Source organism: Narcine bancroftii, chromosome 6, assembly GCF_036971445.1.
Source record: "Narcine bancroftii isolate sNarBan1 chromosome 6, sNarBan1.hap1, whole genome shotgun sequence".
NCBI classification, from domain to species: Eukaryota; Metazoa; Chordata; class Chondrichthyes; order Torpediniformes; family Narcinidae; genus Narcine; species Narcine bancroftii.
In genome coordinates, this window is record NC_091474.1 from 170,008,000 (window position 1) to 170,024,742 (window position 16,743).

Consider the following 16,743-nt stretch of genomic DNA (forward strand, 5'->3'; position numbering starts at 1 on the left):
AGGTGGGAAGGGACTCAACAAAGGAGGAGAGGGAACATAATGGAGTCAAAGTATGTAATAAATGTTCAGTGAGGCAGGAGCAGAAAGAATCAGTCCTGCCTGTAAACCTTGGGTTGAAGTGGGCAGATGAGATCAGGGAACTATCAGGCTGGAGACAGTAGTGGGGAGATCACCTGATTGAAGAGAATAGGAGTAGACAGGAAGTGTCTAAGAGCTGCTGTCCGGCCTCTGCAAAATAAGAGTTTAGTCTGCCAGACTACAACAGGACATTACTTCCTCCCTTTGAACTGCACATTCAGTGAGGGGGGGGGGGGGGGGGGGGGGTAGGGAGAAACTGCCTAGGGCAGGGATAGATAATGATAGGGTTGGAGTGTGTGTGAGCAGTGGAGAAGTCCAGAAGTCAATGTCTCATCGGCAATTGGAGAAAAAAAGATCTCGAGCAGCAAATTGGCCAGAAGGAGGCTGTCCAAAACTCAGAAGTGTTGGAGACAGGTAAAAGCGTCATTAATTGGGGGGAGTTGGGATTTCTTGTCAGAGAAATAGGCAGAGGTGGTAATGATGGAAGAGCAGAAGAGCTCAATATCACAGTGGGCACAGAGTTCACTGAGATATTGGCACAGACTTTTGTTGATGACAACCTTGAAGATGGGAGGTCAGATGAATAGTAAAAGCATGGAGGGTTTGGAGCTGGGATTAGAAGGTAGGTTTTGAGGGTTAAAGTGGTAAAGGGGAAACAGGCTTTGGGGAAGGGAGGGACATGATAAAGTGTTAGGAAAGGGACAAGAGATTGATTTTGGGATAGGAGATTAGGGGTGGAGTTGCTGGAAGGCAAGCCAAAAGAGTAGGTCGGGATGGAGCAGGGCAACCACTCAGGAGACTAGGCTAAGCTGTGTATGTGTGAGTGAGCAATACACACTCATGTTCGTTCTCACTCCACTTGTCCCAGACAGAACAAAGATCCTGATTTTGAGTATACACAACTGCTGCAGAAACTCAGCAGGTCAGGCAGCATGCATAGGAAGTTATCACAGTTGTCAGTTCAGACTTGATCCCTTCATCAGGAGTGCCAAAAGTCAGAAAAAGGTGGGTGGGGGGGAGGTGGGGGGAAGGGGCGAACTTCCAATTTCTCTAACAAAAGTACAGCTGTGGTCACTCACATGGATTCAAGCTATGCCTCAATTTTCATTAAATAAGTGGAGAAATTACAGGTAAGGCTTTTCAACTCTTTCTCCGTTAGGTCGATGACTACATTGGTGCCGCATCATGCACCCATGATGAGCTCATCATCTTTATCCACTTTTCAGCTAACTTCCACTTTGACTCAAACTCATTTCGTCCATCTCCAATGACTCTCTCCCCTTTCTCAATCTCTCTCTCCGACTCCATTTCAGGAATCAAACTAATTGCAGACATCTTGGTCTTTCTTGACTTTGACCTTTTGCTTACAGCCTGTCCCAAGAGGGCCACTGAAAATCCATTTGGCCCTTCAAGTCTGCTCCACATTTCAAATTATGGCTAATGTGTTTTTCTTTCCACCCCCATTCTCCTGCCTTCTCCCCATAACCTTTGGTGCCCATACTAATCAAGAACCTATCAACTTCTGCTTTTTAAATCTACCCAATGATAAGGTCTCCACAGCCATCTGTGGCAACAAATTAAACAGATTCACCACCCTTGAACTAATGAATCTTCTCATCTCTGTCCTGAAGGGATATCTTTTAATCTGAGACTGTGCCCTTTGGTCTTGGACCTTTCACTACTGTACATATCTTATCCTCGTCCACTCTATCCAGCCCTTTCAATATTCAACGCGATTCGATAAGATCCTCCCTCATCCTTCTAAACTCCAACAAATACAGGCCCAAGGTCATCAAATGCTCCTCATATATTAATCCTCTCATCCCCGGGATAATTCTCGTAAAACTCCTCTGGACTTTCTCTCCAATGCCGGCACATCCTTCCCAAGATATGCAGCACAAAACAGCTCACAATACTTCAAATGTGGTCTGAACAACGCCTTATAAAGCCTCAGCATTACAAATTTGCATTTATATTCTTGTCCTTTTGAAATGAATGCAGACATTGCATTTGCCTTTCTGGTGATGAAAGGCCTGTTTCCAGTCTTGACTGTGAAAGGCAGACCTGAGCCCAAAAAACTGCAATCAGGTTAACTCAGTCAGAGGAGAAGGTGCAGGGAATTGACTTAACTCTACCCTCTAGAGTTAGGTGATCCTGCTTGGACACAGACAGGAGAAGGCATCTGAAGCCACATGGGCACAACATAATGTCTGTTCCATACTCAGAGACAGCTACCAATTTATTAGCTGGCATGCATGTCAAGACCATTCATTAATGAATGCATCCATTTAAGACCAGGAAAGCCCACCATTAATCAGGAATGCACTCATCTCCTGCACGCTTACCTCTTTAAATGGAGGCATACCTGGTATGTGAACTACAAATTCATCAGAAGATTTTCCCCATTATGCACATTTTGCAATTTTATTGGAGGACAAACTTCTTCCAACCTTCAGTCCTGCAAAATGGCAATTGCTGAGTACTGATGGGTTTCGTATTTCAACACCTAAAGGCACACAGATATTGAATATGTCCTCAGTCCAACCATAATTTCCTGACCACAGCAAAGTATGAATCTCGACATCTACCAGTTAACTTTTTTTTTTAAATTGCACCAAATCCATTTCCATAATCGCACCTCTGGCCATACTGGGATAATTTATTCTTATCCCTATTTAAAAGGGGGAATCAACTTGAGAACCAATGTACTGCAAATAAGGTTGGCATACTCTAACAAATGTGTCATGTTTCCTCCTAGGTTATATGTGATTTTCTCAGGGGTCATTGACCGCACATTAGGGTTAGGCTGAGGATCATACTGGAGGATTATGGGAAGGTTTCAGAGTACAGAATAAATATGGATAAGAGCAAGGTTATGCCTCTGACAAATGGGGATTATGATCAGTATCAACATGACAGTGAGTTGAGTGGCTGAGGGAAGACTGAGGGTATTTGCGTATTTGTATAAGCTTAATTATATCTCTTTTCTCCAGAATGTTGAGGAAGACCTGGTCAGATGGAGCACTCTGCCTATTACATTGATAGGCAGAGTCAACTGTGTCAAAATAAAGGTGAGCAGGGTCAATATATTTTTCAGTTGTTACCCATTGCATTGCCTCAGGTTTTAAGGTGATTAACGAATGTGTCAAGAAGTTTTTGTGGAATGGAAAAGTTGCTAGAATATCCATGGAAAAGTTAACAAGGGAATATAAATTGGGGGGTTTAAAATTACCTGATTTTAAAAAGTATTATTGAGCATCCCAAGTGAGATTTATCACTTCGCTACTTGAGGGAGAGGAGGCCCCAGCGTAGACGCAGATTGGACTGCAATCGTTAGGTGAAGAGATAGCCGAAGAATGTATTTATAAATGGGATGTAAAACTACTCTTAAGGAAAACAGATATCCCCATCCTAAAACATGTCCTTCAGACATAGAAAAGGATAAAACAAGGTATTGGATAGAAGGTAGGAATATCTCCCAAAATTCCCTAGACACTGAATTAATGTTTCTTTCAATGAACACACAGGCCACAGATAGATGGGGTAGTTTAAAGGAAGCATGCGGGGCAAGTTTCTTTTTTTATGCAGTGTTAGATATGTCTGTTTTGGATTGCCAGCAATAGTGATGGAAGCAAATACAATAGCTGCGTTTGAGAGGACAAGAGGGCACATCATCAGGATTGAAGGGTTTCCACTTAGAAAAGAGATGCGGAGGAATTTCTTTAGGCAGAGGGTGGTGAATCTGTGGAATGTGTTGTTAAAGGAGGTTGTGGAGACAAGTCATTATATACATTTAAGACAGAGATTGTAGGTTCTGACTAGCCAGGGTATGAAAGGTTATGGGGAGAAAGTTGAGCAGTGAGGCTGAGTGGGAAAAAGGATCAGCTCATGACAGAATGGTGTGGCTAACTCAATAGCCTAGTTCTGCTCCAATGTCATATGGTCTGCTGCTGGTTCTCACCATGAAAGCTCAGGAGGTCACAGACTGATAGCCCAGAAAGACTGTTTGGTTTCCTGAATGTTGGAAAGGTAAGAAGTGAAAATACATGTTCTGTGATTTGCAAGGAAAAATCCCTTTAGAAGGAGCTTGCTGATGGGAAAGGAACAGCGAACCGTGGAGTCACAAAAGGACAGGTCCCTGTGAAAGGGGAAGAGTGCAAAAAATGTGCTTGGAGGTGGAAACTCTTCGAAGGTGGCAGAAATTGTGAAGAATAATTCAATGAATGCCGAGGCTAGTTGGATGGAATGGTAAAACATTGGGCATAAGGCCTCAAAAAAGGAATTTAAGAAATACTGAGGAATTTCTTCATTTCATCAATTGTAGATCTTTTTAATTCTCCACCCAACAACCTAAGTATATTAAAGGATGATATGGATTTTTTTTTTGGCCCACAGTGGAAACAAAGGTTAAAAGAAACAAGCAAGCAAACTGATGCGAGACCAATGATCAAATCAAGATTCAAGATTCCCTTTTATTGTCACATAATATATTTTAAGAATGTAATATACATGATATACCAACTTTTGCCTGCCATAAGGAAAACAAAGAGTCACCATGAGCAGCTATTCTCAACTTTTTTCCAGCTATGACAGCTATGCATCATCCCACTCCCCCCCCCCCCACCCCACGTGGTAGCCGATGCTCAGTCACGCCGCATGATCAAATCGATACATGCCCTGTCCCAAGGGGTTGATTTTGCGGCCCTCGCCAAAGTGCAGCAGCGGGACCCTGAGATCCCCACTTATAGGAGAGCCGTCCCCAATCTCAGGGTGGAGGACATCCCTGTCGGCCCAGGTAACCTGACACTGCTGTGCATCTTTTCTACTGGCAGCCTTTGCCCCATTGTTCCAGCTGCAAGGAGGTGTCAAGTTTTCATGGCCATCCACATCCTGGTGCACCCTGCCATCTGCGCCACAGTCAAAATGGTGGCCAACAGGTTAATCTGGCATGACCTCCATAAACAGGTCAGCCAGTGGACCAAGACCTGCACTATCTGTCAGACCTCCAAAGTTCAGGTTCTCATGAGAGTGCCCACATAGACTTTTGAGGTGCCGCGTGGTAGATTCAGCCATCTACACATTAACATAGATGGGTCCACTACCCGTTTCCTGTGGGGGAAGATACTTCTTGACCGTGGTTGATCACTCCACAAGGTGACCAGAGGCGGTCCCGCTGGCAGATACCACTACTGAAACCTGCGCCAGGGCACTCACTGACACACGGGTGTCCCAATTAGGGGGTCCCAAAGCACCTCACCTCGGACAGGGGTGCATAATTCACCTCCAGTCTCTGGGCAGTGCTGGCTAACTTTCTGGGGTCGCAGCTCCACCACACCATGGTGTATCATCCGCAAGCCAATAGATTTGTGGAGCACATCCAGAGGCACCTCAAGGCAGCCTTGATGGCACAAATGGGTGGATGAACCGTCTAGGGTCCTGTTGGGAATTTGTACTGCACCGAAGGAGGACTTCAATGCGTCAGCGGCAGATATAATCTACGGAACGCCTTTAATCACCCCTGTGGAGTTTCTTGCCCCTAATAAATGCCCCGAAGACCCCACGGTGATCCTCGAGAACTTGATGAAAACTGGGGTCTTTGGTCCTGCGGCAACCCCCACTGCACAGTCAGCCCAAGCATAGCGTCACGAAGGACCGAAAGACATGTCAGTACATATTTGTGAGGAGAGGCGCACACAGACCACCCTTAAAATGACCCTACGAGGGACCCCTACAAGGTCATTAGAGACAATAATTCCACCTTCATCCTCAACATCAGTGGCATGAAGGAGACTTTTACCATCAACTGTCTGAAACCAGCATATCTGGACTGTAATGAGCCAGTCACCACTCCTTGGCGATGCAGGGCCAGGCCTCATAAGGCTATGGACAATGGCCTGATCACCAGTTCTTGCGGGGGGGGGGGGGGGAGGAGTCGTATAGCGGCCCGCACACAGGGACACAGACTGGTCCACAAAATGGCCAACAAATGCGGCGACTGTGCGGACCTGAGGGTGACACCAGCCATTGTCCCAGGTGACCTCCATACAGCAGGAAGATGGGGAACTCTGGCGGGAATGCCAGCCAATCCTAAGTCAGCACTTGGATGACAGGGGCCTCTGAAGTCAGTGCCAGGGGCCCATATAAGAGTAAGAGAGACAACAAAGCAATAAATCTGTATCGTTTTCCAAGGCTTTGGGGTGTGTGTCATTCTTCTCCATGCTCGCATAGCGCATACACTGCAGGCTTTTAATTAAATGTGCTATGGCCCCCACCCCCAGAGTGGGGGGGGGGGGGAAGGAACCCTACAACAAGAGAAAGAAAATCAAAAGAGTCCCTTCAGAGGTATAGCGTGACTGTGAATTCACCTTCAGCGCTCCCGTAACCTCAGCAGCTGCACAAACACCTGTTTAAAGGACTGGCAGACTGAACTCCAGGTCCAAACCTCCGATACGATCAGGAAGCCTTAAGCACTCGAGGCCCTTTGGGAGTCCTTTCTTGCCCTCAAAACCCTCTCAAATCCCAATTCCGGTAACTAGTTCCCGTGAGCCAGTCTCCTGCAGCCTGTGGAAGTCTTTCATCTACAAGTGGCCAAAAGCTTGCAGCCTATGTGGGTCCTTCAGCTACTGAGCCCATCACTGGCCTGCTGCCATGGACCCCTTCCTGTCTTCTCCCATGCTTCTCTTTCTCAATGAGGTGGTAGTCTCCCCATATCTGGTGCCTGCGCTAGTCCACTGCTCCTCCAGAATCTGTTCCCCTCATAATATACTGCCCAGCATAGATGCTGCTATCTTGGGCAAAAACCTCCATGGCTGCAGAATTTTAAAATAAAACACCATTAATTCCTTTAACAGACTGCTTAAAGCCTGTATGGAACCACCCTCATGAGGACAGGCCAGTTGGAACCTGCAGAGGAGCGTTGTCCCTCCACTCCCTGGTCACCTTTGTCCGCACGAGTGGCAGAGCTGCCGTAACAGCAGTTCCGGCAGTGGCGCCATTTTCTATTTATGTAATCAGTTATGATTGTTGAATAACTGAGCACGCATGAGGGTTTTGTGAACTAGCCCTGCTTCTATTTTTTAGATAAATGTTCTTCTGAATGACTTTGAATGGTTATTAACTATTGACACCCAACACAACCTGGTTTAACTGACTGGGAAAGATTTTTGAATAATGAAGAGTACAGTACAGGCCTTTTGGCCCATGATGTCTGTGCTGACAATGATGTCAAATTAAACTAATCCCATCTGCCTGCACACGATTGATTTCTCTCCAACCTCTGCCTGTCTGCATGGTAGTCTAAATGTCTTTTAAATAGTGTTATCCCACCTCCTTCCACCACCTCACCTGGCAGCATATTTCAGGCACCTGCTACTCTCTGCATAAGTACAAAATGGCCTTGTACATCCCCTTTAAACATTTCCCATCTCACCTTTAATCTAAGGCCTGTTGTATTTCATGACTCAACCCTAAGAAAAAGACCATCATACCTCTCAAATTTTTATATACTTCTATCAGGCCACTCCTCAACCTCCACTATTTCAAAGAAAACAATCAAAGTTTGTCCAAACTTTCCACAATACTCTGAAATCTAGGTAACACCCTGGTGAACCTCTTCTGCACCCTCTCCAAAGCCCCCACATCCTTCCTGTAATGTGGTAATCAGAACTGTGCACAATATTCCATATGTGGCCCAACCAATGTTTTATACAGCTCAAGGCCCCAACCATTAAAGGCAAGTATACCAAAAACTTTCCTGGGTGAGATGAGTCTCCTCTGATCCACTCATATCCCATTGTCTGGCTTCAAAGACCTGCCACAGCGTAGGGCCCTGCCTCCTCACTTGAAGCTTATACTTTTTTTACCAAGCCAGTATCAGGGATCCAAGCAAGGCAATCATATTTTGTTTTCCACAGCTCATCAAGGAGCTGAAGATGGCTATTCCTCCTCACTCAACTCAAATTCTGCCATGTCATTTGCCCTGCAATAACTGTGCTAGTTTTACAAATGGATGTACTGACTACAATTCTCCAAGGTTGGACAATGTGGAGACTCTGGAACAATGCACTCCTCCACAATATAAAAATTATAGCAATTCATTTAATGCATCTTCTAGATAGTGGAGAATTTGTTTTCAAGTATACACAATAATGTTTAGAATACACTGTACATGACCATTTTAAGATGTTTATCCATTTACCTCACAGTTAAAAAGATATAAAACTTGAATCATTTGACTTTAATTTGCAAGAAGGCAAATAGCAAAAATCAACTTTTTAAAAACTTCATTAATGGCATTTGGAAAAGCATCCCAAAGTGCTTCAAATAAACATTGCCAAATTGATTTATTACCAATCCACATTCAGGGAAAATAACTGGCCACACTTATTAACCTGCAGCATCCAGCTCATGGCCCGGGGGCGGAGGGGGGGGGGGGGGGGAGGGGGAGGAGAGAGAGAGAGAGAGAGAGAGAGAGAGAGAGAGAGAGAAAAGAAGAGATCACTCTGTGTTTCAGCTAGCAAGAGCAGCTGGAACTGAAACAGAAAAAGCTGGCAAGAAGCCCCAGTATGGAAGACGGCCTAGTCACAGCCCTTGTGGTTCATGCAAGAGTAGAGGACTGGCTTGGAATAAGTGAAACAGAAAGCAACTCGGTGGTGACCTGAAAGAAAGAGGGCATCATCTGGAGAACCCTGACGGGGCAAGTTTCATCAGCAAGACACTGAGATGACTGATGGAAGTACATCAGTTGTGGATGTCCTGGAACAACACATCCCTCTCTGAAGACCAACAAGAACCTTCCTGAGCAGTAACCATTTACCTTTCAAGCATCAAAGAAAGCCTGGTGAACTTTATACATGTTAAATTCTGTGCACAGTATAAGAATTGCCTACAACCAGTGATCTAGGAAGAATGAGAAGTGAGATTGAACTGTGAACCAAAGAACTTTTCTGAACTTACACACACATTACATACACGAGCGCTTAGAATTAGAAGATGGTTAAGTTAGGTTAAGTAAGTTAATAATAGATAAGTTAAAGTTTGATTCTGTTTTCATGTTTAAAGATAATTAGAAGCAACTTTTGTTTAAGTATCCATTTGTCTTGGTGAATATAGAAACATTACAAGATCTAAAAGACTTTTTTTCCCAAAAACAGAATGAGGATTTATTGTCATGAACAGGTTATGAAATTCGGTGTTTTGCAGCAGCGTCACAGGGCAATAATTCATATTATAACCAACTTACAATATTACTATAAAGAAAAAGAAAAATATTAGTGTTTGAAAAGTTAGGCAGTGTCTTTGGTTCATTGATTATTCAAGAATCTGATGGCAATGGGGAAGAAGATGTCCTTGTGCCACTGAGCTCCTGTACCTGTGAAGAAGGCATGGCCAAGGTGGTGGTAAGCACACAGCAGCACCGCCTTTGAGAATAGGGGTTTTCTTTTATAAGACACTGCCTCATGGGGTGAAGTCTGGTGCCTATATGTCACATGCCAAGTTAACAACCCTCTGGAGTTTATTCTTGTCCTGAGAGTTGATGCGTCCAATCCAGGCAGTGATGCAACCAGCCAGAATGCTCTCCACTGTACATCTGTAGATACTTTCAAGAGTTTTCAGTGACATACCAACTCTATTCAGGCACCTATCAAAGTATAGCCACTGGTGAGCCTTCTTTGTGATTGCATCAACATGGAGGCTCCAGGACAGATCCTCAGAGATGTTGACATCCAGGAATTTGACTTTATTCACGATAAATTATTGACAAAAAATATTCCTTTTTTTCACATCCATGGTGTCAATCATTTGTATATGTTGTCATCAATGTACATTGTTACATTTGTTCTCTCAATACACCTATCTGTGGCACCTTATTGCTTCTCCCCCCCCCCCCCCCCTGTTATTTCCCTCTGTTTCAGCCCTTCACTTCCCAGCAATGAGAGGACTCTAGACTGTGGTCCTTCCTCAGAGTGGCCTTGCATTGGCTGCACCAAGTCTTGGCTGAAATGTCCCTCACTGACATTTTCATGTGCTGAAAGAGCAACAGGTTTCGGGCAGAACAAAGTGCATTTCACAGAGTTGATGGTCTTCCAGCAGTTCTGAATGTCTGACTTTATGTGCGTGCATCTCCAGGAAAAGCAGATCAGAGTCTTCTGTCACGATGCTGCTGGGGATGAACCATTACAAGGTCCTTTGCATTATTCTTCACATACTCTTTGTGAATCTGCATTCAACAAAGAGGTGGGCAACAGTCTCTACTCTACTGCAATCATCTCAAGAACAATGTGTATGGTTGGCGATGTTCCGATTGTTCCGGAAGGATCTGACTCAGAGGGCTCCTCTCACCACTAGCTAAGCCAAGACCTGGTGCTTGTTTGTGAGCTCTGGCGATGAGGCATTCCACCAGATGACCTGGACATTCTGCTAAGGAAACCACCCACTGGGTCAATGGAGTCCTCATCTCTCAGTTTCTGCAGGACATTCCAACGTGACCACTGCCTTATGACCTTGTGGTCAAAGGCGTTGGTCTAGAAAAACTCATCCATGAAGGATAGGTGGTGTGGCAAAGTCTAGCTGACTGGGACATTGCATGGCAACAGGGCCAGGCACATCCATCACAACACCTGGGATAGGTAGATCCTCGGCACATAGCTGCCCTTGGTGCTCTCATACTTTGGTTCCATGCACAGCCTGATACAGCCAAACATGAAAGTGTTCATTAGGATGACAGCCTCGTTTGGTACATCCTTGCCCCCATTTTCTGGTGACGTACATGGTGACCATTTGGACCCTTTCCAAATTGCCTTATGAACTGGAAAATTACTCTGGTGACCAGCATGGTGGAAGTGTGGAAGTGCAGGGGATGGGCACACCTGCACCATGTACCGCAGTCCCGAGAGCACCTCTCACTTGATGACCAGGTTCTTCTCCGTTATTGAGAGGGACCGCAGCACCTGCAGACCCAATTTCTGGTGGACCTTTGCAATTCACTCTGGCCAATTTTTCTTGAATGCCTCAGCCCCTCCAAACTATATCCCCAACATCTTCAAGTGATCAGATCTGACTGTGAAGGGGATGGTGGACCAGTCAGATCAGTTACCAAAGTGCATTGTCTTGCACTTGTTCCTGTTTACCCCAGCACCCAATCCAGACTGAAAAGGACTGCACATGCTGATCAACCTGTGGACCATTCATGTGTCTGAACAAAAGACAGCAATGTCATCCATATGCCTCCACTGCCTGGCAACATCACTCTTATGCTCTCAACCTTCCTGACGGATTTGGTAAAAGTCCAAAAGACATGGCCAACTAACAATCACCAGAACACAGCATATCAAAACATGTCCTGCTTACTTAAGCAAATCACTGCATGCTGATATTCCTTGCTTAAAGTTAGAGAATATTTTGCAACTCAAAGTAGATCTTAGTGGAATCATGTAAATAATCTGCGTTGACAGTATAATCACAGCAATCAAATGTAACTATTAGCAATACTACTCAACTTCTCATACAATCCATATACAACCTGACATGACTTACTACAGGGTCCAGCAAGTTGATAGAATAATTCCTGTGCTAATAATGGGTAATACATCAAGTGTATTATTTTAAATTAATTTTTCATATTCTTGACGCTACAATCTGGAGCACAAAATTCCCTATCATGTTTCCCACAATACAAAAGTGACCGTTTTTCAGAAGTACCTAATTGGTTGGGCAGTATAACAGCAAGCCATAAAAGCATGACATAAATGCAAGATTTCTCCCCGACTCTACCTCCAATTTGCATTAATTTTTTTAAAGAAACAAATTAACAAAATATTGTTGATTTACTTACATCCACTAAATAAATGCTTAAGTTTCTTCATAATTTTTCAATCAGGGGTCATTAAACAAATCTTCCAAAGACATCTGCAGTGGTAATTTCACTCCAAACCAAATCAATATGGGTGTTTAAAAAAAAAACCACAAAATATAATGTGTCTGGAAAAGGTGAGCACAGGAAACCATTTGTGACTCAGCTAGCATAATTCACAAAGACAATAATCCAACTTGTATCTTGTATTCCAGCAGTTCCCATCATGCAATAATCCTCCAAAAAAAAAGAGTATTGATTATGCACTTGATACATTAAAAGCCTTCAACTATCTTTTGCCTTCTAATTTGAATACTTGTGTTTTTATCTTGTTCAGTTCAATCTTGTTGCCTTTGAAGGCAATTTTAAATGACAGTAGTTTTAAACACACCCACAAACCACTGAACTACGTTCATAGAGGTATTCTGAAAAGTTTGTTTTCAATATGTTTCTATTGTCTGCAAGCTCCAACTGTTTTACCTCTATGTGAATTGGTTTAAATTCCCAAGTGTGAACCACCCTTAGAAGTTTTGCATCATACACCTCATTAAGTTTAATTTTACAACAATTTTCAGGAAAGCAAAAACAGTATTTTATTTTACTATCTAATGCATTTTAATAGTGTGAGCTTGTTGTTCAATTAAAACACAAACCAAAAAAAACTAAACAATAGCCAATTACAAATTTCAACAATTACTGATATCTGCCATATTTAATAAATATGCATAAAAATTTTAAGAGGACCTACATTTTATTCAGAATATATTATATCAAAGCTTAGAAACGTTGCTGAGGATATATAAATTAATACCGAGGACCTGTCTTACATGTGGTCTCTGTGATGACTGTGGTTTAAGTACTTTCAATAGAAAAGTTTTATTTACTTTACTCAATTGTTAAACAGCATTGCAATTTCTGATTAGTTGTCAAACAACAATAAATGCAAAATATGTTTACATTTAATTGTAATAAGCTGACGATTTTCATTAATCAAACCAATGCTTCTGTATAGCATCAGTCACACTGAAAAGATCATTTATAAGCCTTGCATTGGAATCCAGAGGTTTGTACTTCCGTCAAGAGACATTTATGGTATAGAATGCAAAATAGGCAATGCTCTGCTTACTTAACCCAATTTGAGTGATTATTACTTTTAGAAAAATAACACAATGCAAGCAATAGGAGATAAAAGAAATCACATGCAAAGATATAAATATAAATCAGACAATTTCAATAGCAGCTAAATCCACCATTATATTGTAAGTCATCACCAATCTTCAGAATTTCAACACAATCCCTTTGTCAGCGTTCATTTTACTATTGATATGTCAATGTACTAGTAAGGCTGAACACTCCGACTCATTCCTGCTGCCCATAGGCTTCATCTGTACACGTGTTTGTTCTTTTTTTCCTCTCTTCACTGTATTTGAAATGCTGTCCAAATCCCCATGAGTCAGATAAATTAAAGCTGGTCCCTCTTTATGCCAGGAAGAGTCTACCACAAGTCCTTTGTCAAAAACCCACAGGGATAGGCTGTCCCATTTTACTTGTATGTTATGATGTCACAAGCCATGTGATCCAGTTTCTCCAGTAAGAGTACATGAAGAGTTTAAAGCTTATGCTTTTTGGATTGTGTGAATGCTTCATTCGCCTCATACACAACCACAGAACCACAAGTGTGGTGCAACTTTCTCTCCAGGACAACGAGAGAACCTCTGGTGCTAAATGGTTAATCTCCGCAGGTCACTAGCAGCCACCAAGATCAACTCAGTCAGTAAGTGATTGCTAACCACAGTCTTTACAGTAAATACTTATCCATAAAATGTTTATTTGTCTTTTTTTGCATGTTGCATGTTATTTTGTGGCCAAACAAGCTAATGACATCAAGCAGCTCACCTAAGCACTACTGGCAAGCTCTTAAACTTCCTATTCAATGGTTATATTTTCAGTTTAAGACTTCAAGGGACACCAAAACCACAGGCGAAAAGTATATGTGAAAAAAGGAAGATGGCATCTAACAGTCTATTCAGCTCAGTTGCATCATGTCAGCAAAATTTCTTCTGGGGTGAGTCCACATCTTAAACCAAACATGAAACTTTAAATATTCCTGATTGGTACATGTTTCTGTAACCTATCAATTTGCTAACTTTGTTTCATAAACTTGAAATAATACAAATTACAAAACTTTGCCAATAAAATATTTATTGTTGTTTTCTGCTTTTCTTTCGCATTGAAATGTGTTTTCAATAGTCAAAGTGTAAAGTGTGTGTTATGGGAAAAAAAGTTATGTCTATTTTTAAATAACATATCTTATTCAATCCAGTATTCCTCTGGCATTTGATTTTTTGAGAAATAAAAATACAAAATGGGCAGAGTATATAAAATATGGAACAGGGTTTTTTTTGTCTTTAAATCTACTTAATTACAAGGAAAGATAAAAGCAATATACCTTCCGAATTCTAAAGTCTCATTCAATTGCAGCATCTTATTTTATTGTTTATTGTTTTGCACAGGAAGTGTATAAAGTCTCTTGCTATTTTCAATGTGGATTTGTGGGTATGATGCAAACCTGGTCTTACTGCTCAAAAACTACAGTATATTTCCACCAACCCCAAACAGCTGTGGGCACTGTACTTTCTGACCACTAACATGGTTGCTAATAAATGTAAGAAAGTGAACTTAATTTCAGAACGACTTAGATGTTTTTCACACATTTTACTGAACTTAATTTTTTACTGAAACTGATATGATAAACAATGTCTCCATGTAAATCCTTTACATAGCTTCATGACAAACTATAATTTTGATTAATAATAAGACTCACGTTAATTAAAATAAAAGAATTTCTAACTTATCTGCATAGGCTACATCAAAAGCTCACTTTAAAAAAATAGGTACTACAGCAAATTAGCAAGATTTGTAAGACGACAAGCTCCGTACATTAATAAAGCTTATGAATGGAAACATTGTGCATAATTTTACTAAAAATACTAACTGAAGAGGAAGTAAAGGTTTAATCATATTCAAGTATTGAGTACAATTTTCGAGGTGATCCTATGGTATGACTGTTTCAGAGATCAGTGCTGAGAGTGATGGGTGGGTCAAAAGAGGATGGGGGGCAAGCTTTGGTAAAGTTTCAAGCAATAATTTCATTTTTCCAATTAAAACTAATGAGTTCATATAGTTACTTGGTATCACTGAATATACAGCTTATCAAAGGAAGACATTTCTCAGCTTAAACTTTGATTCTTCATATGTGGCTTTGTATGTAACGGAAATCTTTTAAAAAATAAAAAAAAATCCCAGACTCAAATTATCAATAAAACAAAGACAGATGGTGAAATGTTACAGACACATTGTTTACTATTACTAAGAAACATGTTAGGAAGTAATTCAGACAGTTTACTGAATCATCTGATCGGTGATGGCACACGATACAAAAGTTATGCCTTTTTGCTTCTTTGGCTCACACGCCTTAAGATAAAAAAATTTATGCAACTTCTAGATTTACTGCACAATATTCACATGCAGTAGAAATATTAACCTTCATTATTACAATAAGTACACCATAGACTGGATATGGAATTTCAAACAAAGTACTATTCCAAATTGAAGGTTGCAAGAATATTAAGGAAATAGTTACTTTGGAAAACATGCTAAATGGACATATTATAAATTGATTTTGTAAATTATGGGGCATAACATCCACAAGATAGTTGAATCACATTATTAAAATGTTTAAAACTGATAATGCAGGTTTGTTGCATTTAGTTAGAACATCTGAAGAACATTCAAAAAGCTTTCTTCTTCATACATACTCTCAACATTGAGTTAAATCTTTACTAATCTTCTCACAGCACTTTCTACAGTAAGTCTTACAATATGTATACTTTCAAGGAACTCATCTTTGAAATGATCTGTAACTAAAGTAATGCACGTTAAAAAAATTACAACTGAATTTAAAACAAATTATCACATTCAATCAGTTAGGCCATGATTACAAAACATGAGGGAGTCGAAATTACATTTTTAATCAAAAACAGAAGCATGTCATTTATTAACAAACAACTAAGTTTATAGAAGAGCTTGCAATATGAGATTTTGTTAAAGAGGGATATCACCATTCTAATCGTTCATAAGTTGTCACAATCCATGCAAGGTTCTCCCCAAACTAAATTACACTAAAACCATGCACCAATACTTAATAAATGAATTATTTTTTGATTTTAATCACAATATAATGAAAGTTCAACATTTTAAATTTCTATTTAAATTTTAGTGAACTACATATTTAAAATATTTCCCAAAATTGAACATCCTTTTTCAAAGTAGAAAATTTACAAAAATATTGCATTACCTTATTGCTTACAAACATTCATTTCTTTTGTAGATATGAAAAGCATAAATTATCAAGTAAAATTACCTATGAAGCTCTAAGATGAAAGGGGAAATGGAGGAAAACTGTGTCTATTCAGGATTATTGATGACACTTGCACAGGAGTTACCTTTCATTGATATCAACATTTTTTCAACAGACATTTATATATATTTCATATTTTGGAAAAATTCTCAAAAGTTAAGTTAATGTTATCAAAGAAAGCATGATAAAATTGATTTCTGCTGCTGTTATTGTAAATTCCACAGCTAAACACATAATACTTATACAGCATTCACTTACCATGATAAATACTATCTGAAGGACTATAAATGGTGCTTTTCTTTCAAACAAGACGCACTTAACGTAAATTTAAAGGAAGGAAAAGGGAATCCAAATAAGCTTGCACCTTGCACAAACTCAGAAGGTCTCAAAGTAC

General features: G+C 40.9%; 1 protein-coding gene and 1 long non-coding RNA gene across 5 annotated transcripts in view; one reads left to right on the forward strand and one right to left on the reverse strand.

Moving 5' to 3' along the window:
• Positions 1–16,743, reverse strand: part of supt3h (SPT3 homolog, SAGA and STAGA complex component) — a 495,649-nt gene that overhangs the window by 372,951 nt on the left and 105,955 nt on the right. The window lies entirely within an intron of this gene.
• LOC138736730 (uncharacterized) lies at positions 13,602–16,477 on the forward strand. Its single transcript, XR_011340533.1, has 3 exons — positions 13,602–13,703; positions 13,879–13,994; positions 16,320–16,477. It is a non-coding gene; the product is annotated as an uncharacterized lncRNA (long non-coding RNA).